Source organism: Psammomys obesus, unplaced genomic scaffold (genome assembly GCF_907164565.1).
Source record: "Psammomys obesus unplaced genomic scaffold, mPsaObe1.curated_primary_1811, whole genome shotgun sequence".
In the NCBI taxonomy this organism is placed as follows: Eukaryota; Metazoa; Chordata; class Mammalia; order Rodentia; family Muridae; genus Psammomys; species Psammomys obesus.
The window spans coordinates 5084623-5097283 of record NW_026593286.1 but is presented as its reverse complement, the minus strand read 5'-3'; the positions used below and the strand labels follow the sequence as shown (position 1 = coordinate 5097283).

The 12661-nt window shown below is 46.0% G+C and overlaps 1 pseudogene; it reads left to right on the top strand.

Annotated features, from left to right (window-relative positions):
- The window catches only part of LOC129683637 (transcription factor BTF3-like), a 122414-nt pseudogene that overhangs the window by 34435 nt on the left and 75318 nt on the right, over positions 1-12661 (top strand).

Below are 12661 nucleotides of genomic sequence, written 5' to 3'. Positions count from 1 at the left end.
AGAGAGTTCCAGAATAGCCAGGACTCCACAGGGAAATCCTGTCTCGAAAAGCCACAAACAAACAAGACAATTGCTAAGTCCACGGCTCTCTGATTGTGTGAGAGGCAGATCCTGCGGTCTCCCCATCACCTACTGAGAGTTCAGTGACCTCTTTCCAGCCGTGGCTCCTCTTAATTTACCTTTGCTGGTTTGGTTTAGACTTGTCTGTCCCTAACAGTGTGTGAGCATCTTTCTGGCTAGGTCTAGAGTCCCTGGAAATGACAATTCCTCTGTAGCTCTGCAGCAGCCCCTGCTGTTCTCCCAAATGGTTGTTGTTGTTTTAAAGAATGGAGCATCCCAGAGTGAGCTCAGCAGAAAAGGCGCCCATGGACACTGAGAATTGCTTCCAGGAGCAGACACGTAAATTTAGCTAAATTATTTTCTACTTAATAGTCCTTTTATCATGCATATTTAGCTTTTCACTCAGTTTTTAAGGCCAGATCCACAGACCTCCAATCACCTGTATAATTAAGGTAAAATATGCTACTTGAATATGCAGATTTTAAAAAATACATATTGCTCTTTTTTTTTATTTCTGTAAAAATCTCGTCTGCTTATTGTGAAAAACTCAGTAGGACGGAAAAGATCTGAAGAGAAAAGTTAAAGAGAACAGTCACCCAAGTTTCTGTCTCTGAGAAAGACCACTCTTGATCTAAGAATGGGAGTCCCAACAAAAGATGCCTAATGACTGAAGACATACTTAAAAGAAAGTGAATTTTAAGATTCACTGTGTGCATTCTGTTTGGAGATTGTGTTGTGCTGAGAGCTGCTTACGGAGTATGATTTGAGGGCTCTTTGCTGGAACGTGATTCTTCTAGCTGGTCAGAAGTATAAGACCATCCCCTCCCCGCCCTCCTGAGATCTCTCTGCAGCTTCCAAGATTCTGCCTACCTCAGACAAATCTCCCAGCTTTCCTACCCTTCAGACTCCTCAGCCTTGAACTGAGAGGACCAGACGGCACCATGTCAAAGTCCCTCTCTGTCCCAACCCCATGACTCATTCTGGGGGCCATTTTCCTTGTTAAAATGGAAAGTCTCCTGCAAGGAGCTTGAGGGCTACCGAGGAAAGAGGTGAGTCCTCAAATAAGGGGCAGGGTAAACACGGGGTGTGGGGGGAGTCCTGTGGCTAAGTGAACAGAATGGAGGAAGGTTCTGCATCTGAGACAATCACGAAAGGGGAGACAGTAAGGTTCAAATTTAGGAAATGTTTATTTCTCGATTTTAAATTCATGCTGGCCTAAATTTTATTGTCTGTGTCTTTGACTGCCAGTGCAACAATTATATGGCCAATTGAAGTCTGAAATTTTTAAAAAGACATATATCGGTGATAGATCTTCATATTATACCAGATTGTTACGCATTTCCAATGTAGGTCATTCATCACTTAACAGAACAAGTTTCTCAAGGCCTTCACTAGGAAACTGGAAAAATAAAAAGTACAACAAAACAAAAAACCCAAGTTCCAGGAGGCCAGTGTAACTGGAGCGAACGAGGAGAGACAATCAGGAGATGAGAATGAGGGAGAGTCAGGATTGAGCCTCTCCATCATCTCAACAGATTAGGCCGTTTCTATTTGCTCCTTCAGTGAACTAGTGTGCAAATCCCATCTGCAGGGAACTAAACATACACTCCCTGTGGGCAAGCAGGCATGGGAGCTGATCACGTGACCCTGATGGGAACAGTTAGATCCTTCAAGAGCACCAGGTCCCTGTAATAAAGGCTAATAAAGGCTAAAATCCACTTGGTATATTTTTATCTTCTGCATGCACCAGCTAGTTCTTTAATCAAAATGCCAGTGTGGCGGTTTATTAGCAGTGTACCTTCAGATCCACCCAGGAGGGAAAAGTGCCTTCACATGTGTCCACTTTCACAGCTCTATTATGGAGGAAGAGCCTCAGCACAGCCTTCCAAATCTCTGGGTGTAGAGACAGCACATTTACCAGGGCAGGGTGAGTCAGCATCCTTAGTCTGAAGGGTTTCAGGAACTTGTCAGCAGAGTGACTCATACCAGATTCAGGGTCACCATGAGGCAAGGGGACAAGTCAGACCTCTAGACCCCACAGTACAAAAAGAAAACTTGCGTGTGTATGTGTGTTTGTGTTCCTTTCCTGTGTATGCTAAGGGGTGTCACATGTGCTGTGTATTTTCGGTCAGATGTGTGTTGTGCACTCTCTCTGTGTGTTCTGTGAGTATGGGTGCTATGTGTGCTGTGAGAGCTCTGTGTGTGTGGTGTACCTTCTCTCTGTATGTGCTATATGTGGGAGTTATGTGTGTAAGCTGTGTGTCGCATTGCAGGAGTTGTTTGTATTGTGTGTGTGCATGCTGTGGAGGTGATGTGGACACACATACGGAGGTCTGCTTGTAGGACAGGCAGAAGCAGATTCCATACCTCTGAGATACAGGATCAGGCAGACGGGGTGTAGGGAGGCGGGAGGTGCCATGCATTTGCCGAGTAGCCCTGGGAAACCTAGTAAGTAAATTGGGGTAAACCACAGTGACCCAGAGAATGGACACTTCTGTCCAGGGGACAGCTACTTGGCTATGCTTGTAAGAAGCCTGAAAAGCAGACAGCAGAGATCAACACAGAAGTAGCTGAACTGTGTCTGGCCAGACCAAGACGGACGTCTGGAGAAGGGAGATGCGGAGTCAGACTCATGCCGGTTACTTCCCACAGAGTGTGAGAGTGGAATAAAGTTATATGCAACCTCATACATCTCATCTGATCCTTCCTGCGTTTGAGCTGTAATTTCCCCCAAGCCGCCTGTGCTTACAGCCTGGCATTTCAATTTATCTTGAAGTAACTATTTACATTCGCATCTACTCATCTCTAAACAGTTCTGTCTCCTCCACCCCTCGGGCTTCTTGTCCCTCAAATGACAATCAAACACACAAAGGAGATGCCTGACTGTATTTATAGGTCCCAGCATTCTGACTAAATCCCTCCTTCTGTTAGGACCAGGGGTGCAGGGGTTTGACTCTTTTGCATAAATATCTGGCTGGTGACTGTCTCCAGGAGCAGTCAGACAAAGGACCTCAGTGGGCCTCTAACCTGGAGGCACAACTGGAACCCTACAGCTTCAGGGGAGAAGGGGAACAGATGGTAGCGTTAGTGGGTGGGGTGGTTTAAGAGATTTCCTGCGGTGCTGAAACTGCACTGGCCTTCTGTAGACAGTGGGACTTTCAAGAATTGTGTTGGTCATGAAGACTGCTCACTCATTCAGTAATTAATTGGGCATTCACATTCTGATGATGCCATGTTACCACAAGTATCCATTTCATATGAACAGTTATCTGTGGCCTATGAATTCTGTCTATATCCTTGTTTGTATCTCTATCCCTTTCCCTGTCTCTGTCTGTATCTCTGTATCCCTGTCTCTATTTCTGTCTCTCTCCACTCATATTTCTTTTTGCCCTACTGTTCTACACGTGAGATGATACAATTGAAAGTCTCTTACCAAATCTCAGGCCCTCAACCTTAAACTTCCAAACCTGTAGAGAAGGCCACTGGGATGTGGAGAGCTCAGAGCAGGGTCTTAGTGTGTTGATGTTTACATGGACGCTCTAACCTTGTGATAGGACACTTAATTGACTGTCTAAAACGTGCTTAAGAGAGAGCTAACAGCCGCTTCACCAATTTGGCCAATAGTCACTTCAGTTTCCTAAATAATGAAAATAACTTCACAGAAATTTAAAATTATGGAGATTTAGTGAGGCTTTTCATTATAGAAAAGCTGGTGGGGGTGGAGGGGAGCACAGACTTTAGGCCTGCATCCAGTCCCTTTCCTCCTACATCTGTCTATGTAGAGACCCGCCAAATTCCCCACTGAGGACTATTTGAACTGAGGGAGATTTCTGGGGCAGTGAAATACAACTTGTCCAAATGCCATCACATGCTAACCTTAATCTTAAAAACAGCTCATGTAAGGACTCAAGAAAGCTTCCCGACTGGGCTACCTGCCTCTTTCATAGCAATCCCAGACTTCCAGATGTCCATCCGTTGGGAAACTGTGACTGTCATTCATCATGAAGTTGGATCCATAATTGAATTTTTGGTGCCACTGTCTATATCTGACACAGACAGAGCCCTGGTACAGACATTCCTGTCTGTGGTGGGACAGTCTGTCCCTTGCAGCATTATGGAGATGAAGCTCTTTGAACTGCAGCATCAATGACTCAGAGACAGTGTTCTTCCCGGAGTAGCTAACAGCGTCTTCCCTCTTGGCTGCCTGTGCTGCAAGTACATAGATAATAAGTTTTCTCTTTCTCTGCCCAGTAAAGTTCTGAGGGAAAACAAAACAAAACAAAACAAAACATTCCTGAGCATCCACTGATTAAACAACGGGGAAAACATCTAAATGCTCATATTCTGTGGCCCAGGAGACCACATTCAACATCACCACCCTTTCCCAACATACAGGAAGCCCGAAGCTTGCTCTAATCTCGTCTTCTAACTTAGTATTCTTCTGGAGTCATTCAGCTTCCAAACTCCGGGAAATGTTTTAGGGCAAAATGGTTGCCTGGGTGTGCACGTGTGCGCCCCGCCCTGCGACAGGCCACAGATGCACTTCACCTAGCAGTTAGGAGTGCATGGAAGGCAGACTTTGATTAAACGTGCAGGGAAGTGTGACCATGCTCCAGATAGGATGGTGAGGTGTCTCCTAAGCATGTGTGTTATGGGAGGCTTGGTCCTCAGTGTTAAGGGGTGGTGAAGATTTAAGAGGTGGAAAGCCACAGGACATGGCTGGGGGGCATGAGGTTGTTGGCTTCAGAAGAAATTAATGTAGGTCCCAGGGGACATCAGCTAGCTCCCACAAGAGGCGGCTGTTATAAAGAGCAAGAAGGGCTCCTCCATTGCCAGATAATCACCCTGTCACAAATGATCCCACCCATCTATCTTCCAGGATGTGGCTAGGAGACCAAAGCCATCATCATGTTTGCACATTCAGCTTCCAAAATTATAAGATAAAGAAACCTCTTTTTTATTTAAAAGTTTTAATCAAAACCTTTCTTCATTGTTGTTGAAGTATTTAGGCTCAGCTTCTCTCCTTATCTCACTCACCAACCACTTTGTTGTTGAGATAAGGTCTCACTGTGTAGTCTAGACTGCCCTTGAACTCATGATCCTCCTCCCTCAGTCTCCTGAGTCCTCAGATTACAGGTGTGTCGTACCTGGCAAAGTACCTTGCTATACACAGACTGTATCACATCATCCAGGCATCTGACTGAGGTGGAAGGACATGTTTTCTGGATGGCCTGATTGGTGGATGGAGAGCTGGCACTGGTGTCACACGAAGCTGAGCGGTGCTGTGGTCTGAAGGCCATGATTGACCTTGGCCAAGAACTTGCTCCACGTAGCCTCTGTTCACCACCAGGCTGCCTCTCACAAGTGGTGCCCACCAGTTAGAACGCTGCACTGTGTCTGGCTTTGCCTATATCAGCAGTTCTTAACCTGTGGGACTTGACCCCTCCCCCAAAAAGACCATTGGAAAGCACAGGTATTTACATCATGATTCATAACAGTAGCAAAAAGGCAGTTATGAAGTAGCAACAAAAATCATTTTATGGACTTCCGGCCTTCCTCTAGCTGCCATTTTGAGTCCTCATATGTGTGCCTTATCTCAGCTGGTCTGCCCGAGATCCCTTGAGCACAAACCCTAGTCCCCTTTGCAGCCCCATTTCCATTCTGACAAGATAAAAGAAACAATCATAAACCAGGAAAAACTCACCAAACTGCAGGCACAATTGTGCATTGGTAGAAAAGGATCTGCTCACAGAAGAAAGAAGGTGGTTCACAGAACAGCCACAGTAGACAATAAAAACTACAGTTCTCCTTAAAGAAGTTAGGGGTAAACAATATTTCTGGTTTTGAAAAGGTGAAGAGGTTTACAAAGCATATTAACAACCCTAAAAGTTCAGGCGTCTCTGGTAACAAACACCTTCACCATTACAGGCCACGCTGAGGCAAAGCAGCTGACAGAAAGGCTTCCCAGCATCCTAAACCAGCTTGGTGCAGACAGTCTGACTAGTTTAGGGAGGCTGGCTGAAGTTCTGCCCAAACAATCTGTGGATGGAAAAGCACCAGTTGGAGAGGATGTTGATGATGAAGTTCTGGATCTGGTGGAGAATTTTGATGAGGCTTCTAAGAATGAGGCAAACGAAACTGAAGCAACCTCCAAAGAAGGTGATTCTTGCAGAAGTTACAGGAGCTGCTATTTTATATCATGGCTGCTTTGTAAAATCCTTTTGTTGAAGGATCTGATAAAATCTAAATCTCTAACATTTTTAAGCCCAAGCCACCTGGACACTGCAGCTCTTTTCGAATTTTGCTTATACGCAGTTCATTCTTCACAGCAAACTAAGCTGAAAGAGTCTGGAATAAAGTTTAGAAAAGGGTCATAAATTCTTTTGCCTAGTTAAGAAAATTAATTTATGTCCGGGAGTCCCTACAAACTGAGGAGCTTATTAAAGGGCTGCAGCGTTGGGCAGGTTGAGAACCACCGATCTACATACAAGAGAAATCATGAGGCCTGGTTAGGCTTAGGAACAGAGTTGGCATTGCATGCCTTGGTAACATTGGTTGTCAGTAGGCCCGAGCAAACTCAACAGGCCCACATAGGCATGTGGGTATATTTCATGGCACAGTAAACTACATTCTACTAGAGTTCTGCTCTGATATCACCTAGCTTTATTCTAGAGAAGATCCACCCTCTCCAGCATATTGAATTGTAAGGCCTGCAGCTGCTTCTCCAAACTCTACAAACCTCTCTTTAACTTTCTTTTCACCTTCAGGCCTGGTAGGACAATGGGTGCAAGGCAGTCATGACACCGGGGCTGACTGATGGGTTGATCTCACCCGGCTCGTATCTGCAGGCTGAGCAGAGCCTCAGACAATAATTTCACAGGAAGATAGCTCCCTGCAAGACATAACGCTGTTCCAAGCCCAAGTGGGAACATCCTTCAGGTTGCAAATGTAAGCTTGGTCCTCGGTCGCTCATTTTTGCAAGCACTTCCTCAGACACGGAATACACTACACTCATATGTAAAAATCTATGCTGCAATAAAAAAGATGGTAAGGAGTTAGATGCTGTTAAGTTTACAGATTATGCAATGAATTGAATTTTTTAAAGGTAAACTTTCTTGTAGATGTAATATATACTTTTTCAGGCGCACACACATAAAGAAAAACAAGACTTACAATTACCTGTCATTACCTCTCTACACTGAAATGGTATCTTAATTCAGTATTATTAAAACCTTCACAAATGCTTTAAAAATGTTGTATATGGTTTTATCGTACAGATGTATGATCATTTAGCTATTCTGATAATCTTACACCTTCATAGATTTTAATACCACATTCTTGTAGATGTGTTTTCTGTTGAAATCTTTCTTTGAAGTGTGTTTTATTTTTCCCATTTCTCATGTTTATATGTGTGGTGTGCATGTATGTGTAAGTATGTGTTGATGGGTAGATATGTGTATGTGCATGTGGAGACCCAAGACTGACACTGATGTCAGGAATCATCTTCCATCCCTCTTCTGCCTTGTTTGTCCAGGCAGGGTCTCTTTTTTTCCCCTTCTGCTTTCTTTTTTATTTATTTACTTTTATTTATTACAATTTATCCACTTTGTATCCCAGCTGTAGCTCCTTCCCTCATGCTCTCCCAATCCCACCCTCCCTCTCTCTTCTGCTCCCATGCCCCTCCCCCAGTCCACTGATAGGGAAGGTCCTCCTCCCCTTCCACCTAACCCTAGCCTATCAGGTCTCATCAGGGCTGGCTTCATTGTCTTCCTCTGTGGCCTGGTATGGCTGCTCCCCCCTCAGGTGGAGGTGATCAAAGAGACAGCCCATGAGTTCATGTCAGAGACAGCCCCTGTTCCTATTACTGGGGAACCCTCTTGGACACTGAGCTGCCATGAGCTACTTCTTTGAAGGGGTTCTAGGTATCTCCATGCATGGTCCTTGTTTGGAGTATCAATCTCAGAAATGATCCCAATGCCCAGATTTTTTTTGGTTCTCTTGCTCTCCTTGTGGAGCTTCTGTTCCCCCCAGGTCTTTCTATCTCCCCCTTCTTTTTTATTTATTATAATTTATTCACTTTGTAGCCCAGCTGTAGCACCCTCCCTAATCCCCTCCCAATTCCACCCTCCCTCCCTCTTCTGCTCCCATGCTCCTTCCCCAGTCCCACTGATAGGGGAGGTCCTCCTCCCCTTCCACCTGACCCTAGCCTATCAGGGTGGACTGGCTGCATTGTCTTCCTCTGTGGCCTGGCAAGGCTGCACCCCCCTCAGGGGGAGGTGATCAAAGGGCCAGCCCATGAGTTCATGTCATAGACAGCCCCTGTTCCCATTACTAGGGAAACCACTTGTACATTGAGCTGCCATGGGCTACATCTGTGCAGGTTTTAGGTTAGCTCCATGAATGGTCTTTGGTTAGAATTTCAGTCTCAGAAAAGACCCCTGGGCCCAGATTTTTTGGTTTTGTTGCTCTCCCTGTGGAGCTCCTGTCCCCACCAGGTCTTTCTCTCTCCCCTTTCTTTCACTCTGCCCAAAGTTTGGTGCTGAGTCTCAGCATCTGCTCTGATGCCCTGCTGGTATCTCTCGCATGTCCCTCAGGTGCTGCAGTCCCACTGTGACCTGGAACTCTTTTTTTTTCTCCTTGCTTCCTCCCAATTAGAACTACCTGCTTTATCTCTCTTTGTGTCTTCCTAGGTTTATACTTGGTGAATTTCTTTTCAGAGGCCCTCTGTGGTAGGCTCCTGTCTTATTCCTTGCTTTCTCCCTCTTCTGATGTCTATCCCATTTGCCATTCTGAATGAGGACTGAGCATCTTACCCAGGGTCCTCCTTATTGCTTAGCTTCTTTAGGTGTACAAATTTTAGTATGATTATCTTATATTATATGTCTAATATCTACTTATAAGTGAGTATATACCATGTGTATCTTTCTGTTTCTGGGATAACTCACTCAGGATGATCTTTTCTAGTTCCCACCATTTGCCTGCAAATTTCATGATTTCTTGTTTTTAATTGCTGAGTAATATTCCATTGTGTATATTTCTGCTTCCATTCAGCAACTGAGGGGCATCTGGGTTGTTTCCAGGTTCTGGCAGGCCCTCTTAATCACGCCAAGAGCTCACGGATATTGTTAGCCTGCTTGCTTTGGGGGAATTTCCAGTCTTCTCTTTCCATGCCTGGTATTCCAGGAGGACCACTGTGCCTGCCTAGCAGTGAAGTGGGTTTCCTTGGCCTGAATTCTAGTCCTCACATGTATGCAGCAAGCACTTCTACTGCTGAGTCATCTCTTTGGCTCCTACATTTTTTTAAAATGTACTTCAGACATATGTTTTAATATGCTTATTTCCTTCCACAGACGTTTATTGGCACCGACAAGACATCCAGACACATGACCCACCACTGGCTTGCTTTGCTCCAGGCACTGTGTTAAGCAAGGGTGTATAATAGGTGGGCCAGGCCACTATAACAAACTATGACAAACTTTCCATCATGAACAATGATGTTTTGGGGATGTGAAATCCAAAATCAAAGTATCTGCAGGGTAGATCACCTTCTAAAGACTCCATTGCAGAGCGTTTCCTTGCCTCTTCCATTCCCAGGTGGCCTTGAACCTTAGCTGGTCCTAAGTAAACAATGACCTATTGCTCCGTGGCTCCACTCTTTCCATTCTCACTGTCACACAGTCCCCTTCCCTCTCTGTGTCTCATTTCCCTCTTGTTATAAAGATTCTTGCTACTGGATTAAGGCACAGCCCAGGCTCAGCCTGGCTTCAGAATCAGTCATGTGATCTTATCTGTGAAGATCTTGTTTCTAGATACGGTCATGTTTACAGACTCCAGGAGAACAGTGCTCTACCCTGGCAGCATCCCAAGAACAAGTGATCAATAATCCCCCAGCTGCCCTGTTGAAATCCATCTTTCTGAACTTAGAGAAAGCAGTGTTTTCTAGAGTTGCAGAGTAATGAGGGGTTTTGTTGTTTTGAGACAGGGTTTCACTACGTAGTCCTGGCTGATCAAGATGGCCTTGAACCCACAGAGATATGCTTGCCTTTGCCTCTCAAGTGCTGGGGTAACTGTCCCATGTGGGCAGTTACCACCACATGGGACAGAAGAGTCACACAGTGATAAGGAGCCATAGATCCGGTGTCTAAGGCCAGGTCTCTAGCTCCAACCTCTCCACCCCTGGCCCAGTGGAGCTGTTGACCGGGTATGAATAGCTTAGGATGGTGGGGGAGGTGGAAGGGGATGGAGTGGAGGGTGCTGTGGGAGGTGTTGGGGGGGGCGGGGGGAGAGGGATGTTTACATCACAACCTAGCTGGTCTGGAGAAACAACTGTTTCAGTTCTGAGGTTAATGAAGTCCAGACTAGTGAGCTACAGTGACCTCCCTCTTTTTTTTTTTTTTCCTTCTTCCTGAAATGGGAGGAAGTCTTTGAGGGGCTGAAGAGCATGAACTGGGGAGGTGGAGGAAAAGAGATTAAAACAGGGGTTCCTTGCAGGTGGACAAGCCCTGCTTTGAAGCCTGAGGCATTCTGGGGCAGGAAGGGCTACTGACTGTGCCAATGCTGATGGCCACTGAGGAGGAGCCGACTGTCACTACTTGTGACATCCCTTTCCTTACGAATTCTGTTTTTTCCTGATGAGGTCACAGACTGGCTTAAAAATAGACTCTGTGGAGCCCCTCCGAGTTTATCATTTCCACTTCTGCATCCTGGATCTGCATTGTGCCACTCCAAATTCAGAGCTCACAAAAGTCTGAGGAGATTGCCCTTCAGGAAAGAGTGGGCTTAACAGACCCCCTGGCAGACAGGTGGGACTTCATTTTCTGCTGTCCTCCACCTTGACCCAATTTCAGTGTTCATAAGAAGGTGACAGGGACATCTTTGTTTTCAGTCATTGGCTCTGAATGGGAAGAAAAACTCCTATGAAATGAGTTTCTGGAGGAAAATAAGGTCCCCGCTTGAAAGAGAAAGTGAGAGCCATGACTGAAAACTTGGTCCTCCTGCCTCTGTGCTCTAAGGGCCAGTTTAGACAGTGCCAGGTGAGGGTAGTGAGGAGGGCCCTTGCTGTCCCAAGGCACAGGCTGGACTGGTCCTTGGGCTCTTCTAGCACCCCTGGATGCAGCACTTGCCAGCCTGGCATTCTTGCTACTCTAAGTCCCTTACTTTAAAAGCAGCATGATGTCTGGTTGTGTCCTGACTTAATAAACAGGAAGAAAACCCGCTTTACCAGGACACTGACCTTTTGGTTCAAGTGGTCTGCAGAGTACGCCATTCAATATGTCTCTCCTGTCCTAGTTTTGAATCAAGAGAGTAAAGTCAGAAGAGAAAGGCATCGGACCCCAGGAGCAGCACACTTAAATGGCATGTCAGGAACGTGTGTGAAATTTCTGCAGAATGTGAGACCAGGGAAATGATCCAGCAGGGCCGCAGGGTTCGGGGACACAGGTGTGGACCCTTCCACCTAGGGAGGCAATTGCAGGTCTCCAGAAAGCCTTGTCATCTACCATGCTGCAGAGATGAGAGAGGTGGGATGGCCAAGGAGCAGAAGTTACTGTCCCTGTGTGGGAAGTGTCTTGGAGCTGACTATCATCTACACCTCTGGGGACAGGAAGGAGTGTCTTAAAGCTGTGGGTGATGCCACCACTGGTTGCTAACCAGAGCCTCCACAGCAGCTGTGAAGTAGCCAGAGACCCAGCAATTCTTGAACAGAGAAGCTCTGTAGTAGAAGTGTTACAATGCAGAAGGGAAAGGCTTCCCCTCATAAAGTGTTTTAGCTCTGAGGGGGAAGTTTTCACCACTGCAAGTGTTATAGCTCTGAAGGGAAGGAAAGGTATCCTGGCCGTCAGGAGACAAGGAATACCACAGAGCACACCACACAACAAACCCCACACAAGACACTTATTGGGAGAAACACAAGAGGGTGGCTCTCTCTGCTTAGGTGAGAAGCAGCAAAGAAGTAAGCAGAAGGCAGGCTTTACACAAGGTTTCTTGGGGAGGGGGTAGCCTGGGATTGGAGGTTCTATGTGCCTGATCTTGGGGCAAGCTCGGGGGTTGAGGAAATTTTGTTTTCAGGGGTTGGTGGAATTTTGTGCTCAAGGATTGGTGGGGTTTTGTGCACAAGGACAGTGGGTTTTTGGCACAGGGCTTGGTAGGGTTGGGTAAATTTTTTTCTCCGGGAAGCACTTTTTGGCCCTATTGCCCTACAGGCAATTGTAAAGAGAGCTGTGACCCACACAGTAAGAAGCATGGCCAACTGTGGCACCTTTTCCAGGAACAAGCTCTTCTAGCAGAGCCCTCTAGTCCTTTCTTACTTCTTACAGATGCTCCCAGGGTACAGATTTAGAAGTGCTCTACATGGTCCATGAGCCAAGGTAAGTAGCCAATGTTTGAAAGCTCATGGAGGCTGACTGGAAAACTCCTTCCCCTTCTGGAACCCCCAGTTTCTGGGCTTGTCCATGGAGCTTGGAAAAGCCTTTTGGAGGTCCCATGAGTCATACTTTCAAGCAGATCTTGGATCTGTTGGCAGGAAATGACAACAGAATGGAAGGGGCAGGATATATATATATTTTTTTTAATCAAAGTATTGTGTGAACCAAGCTATAAGGAA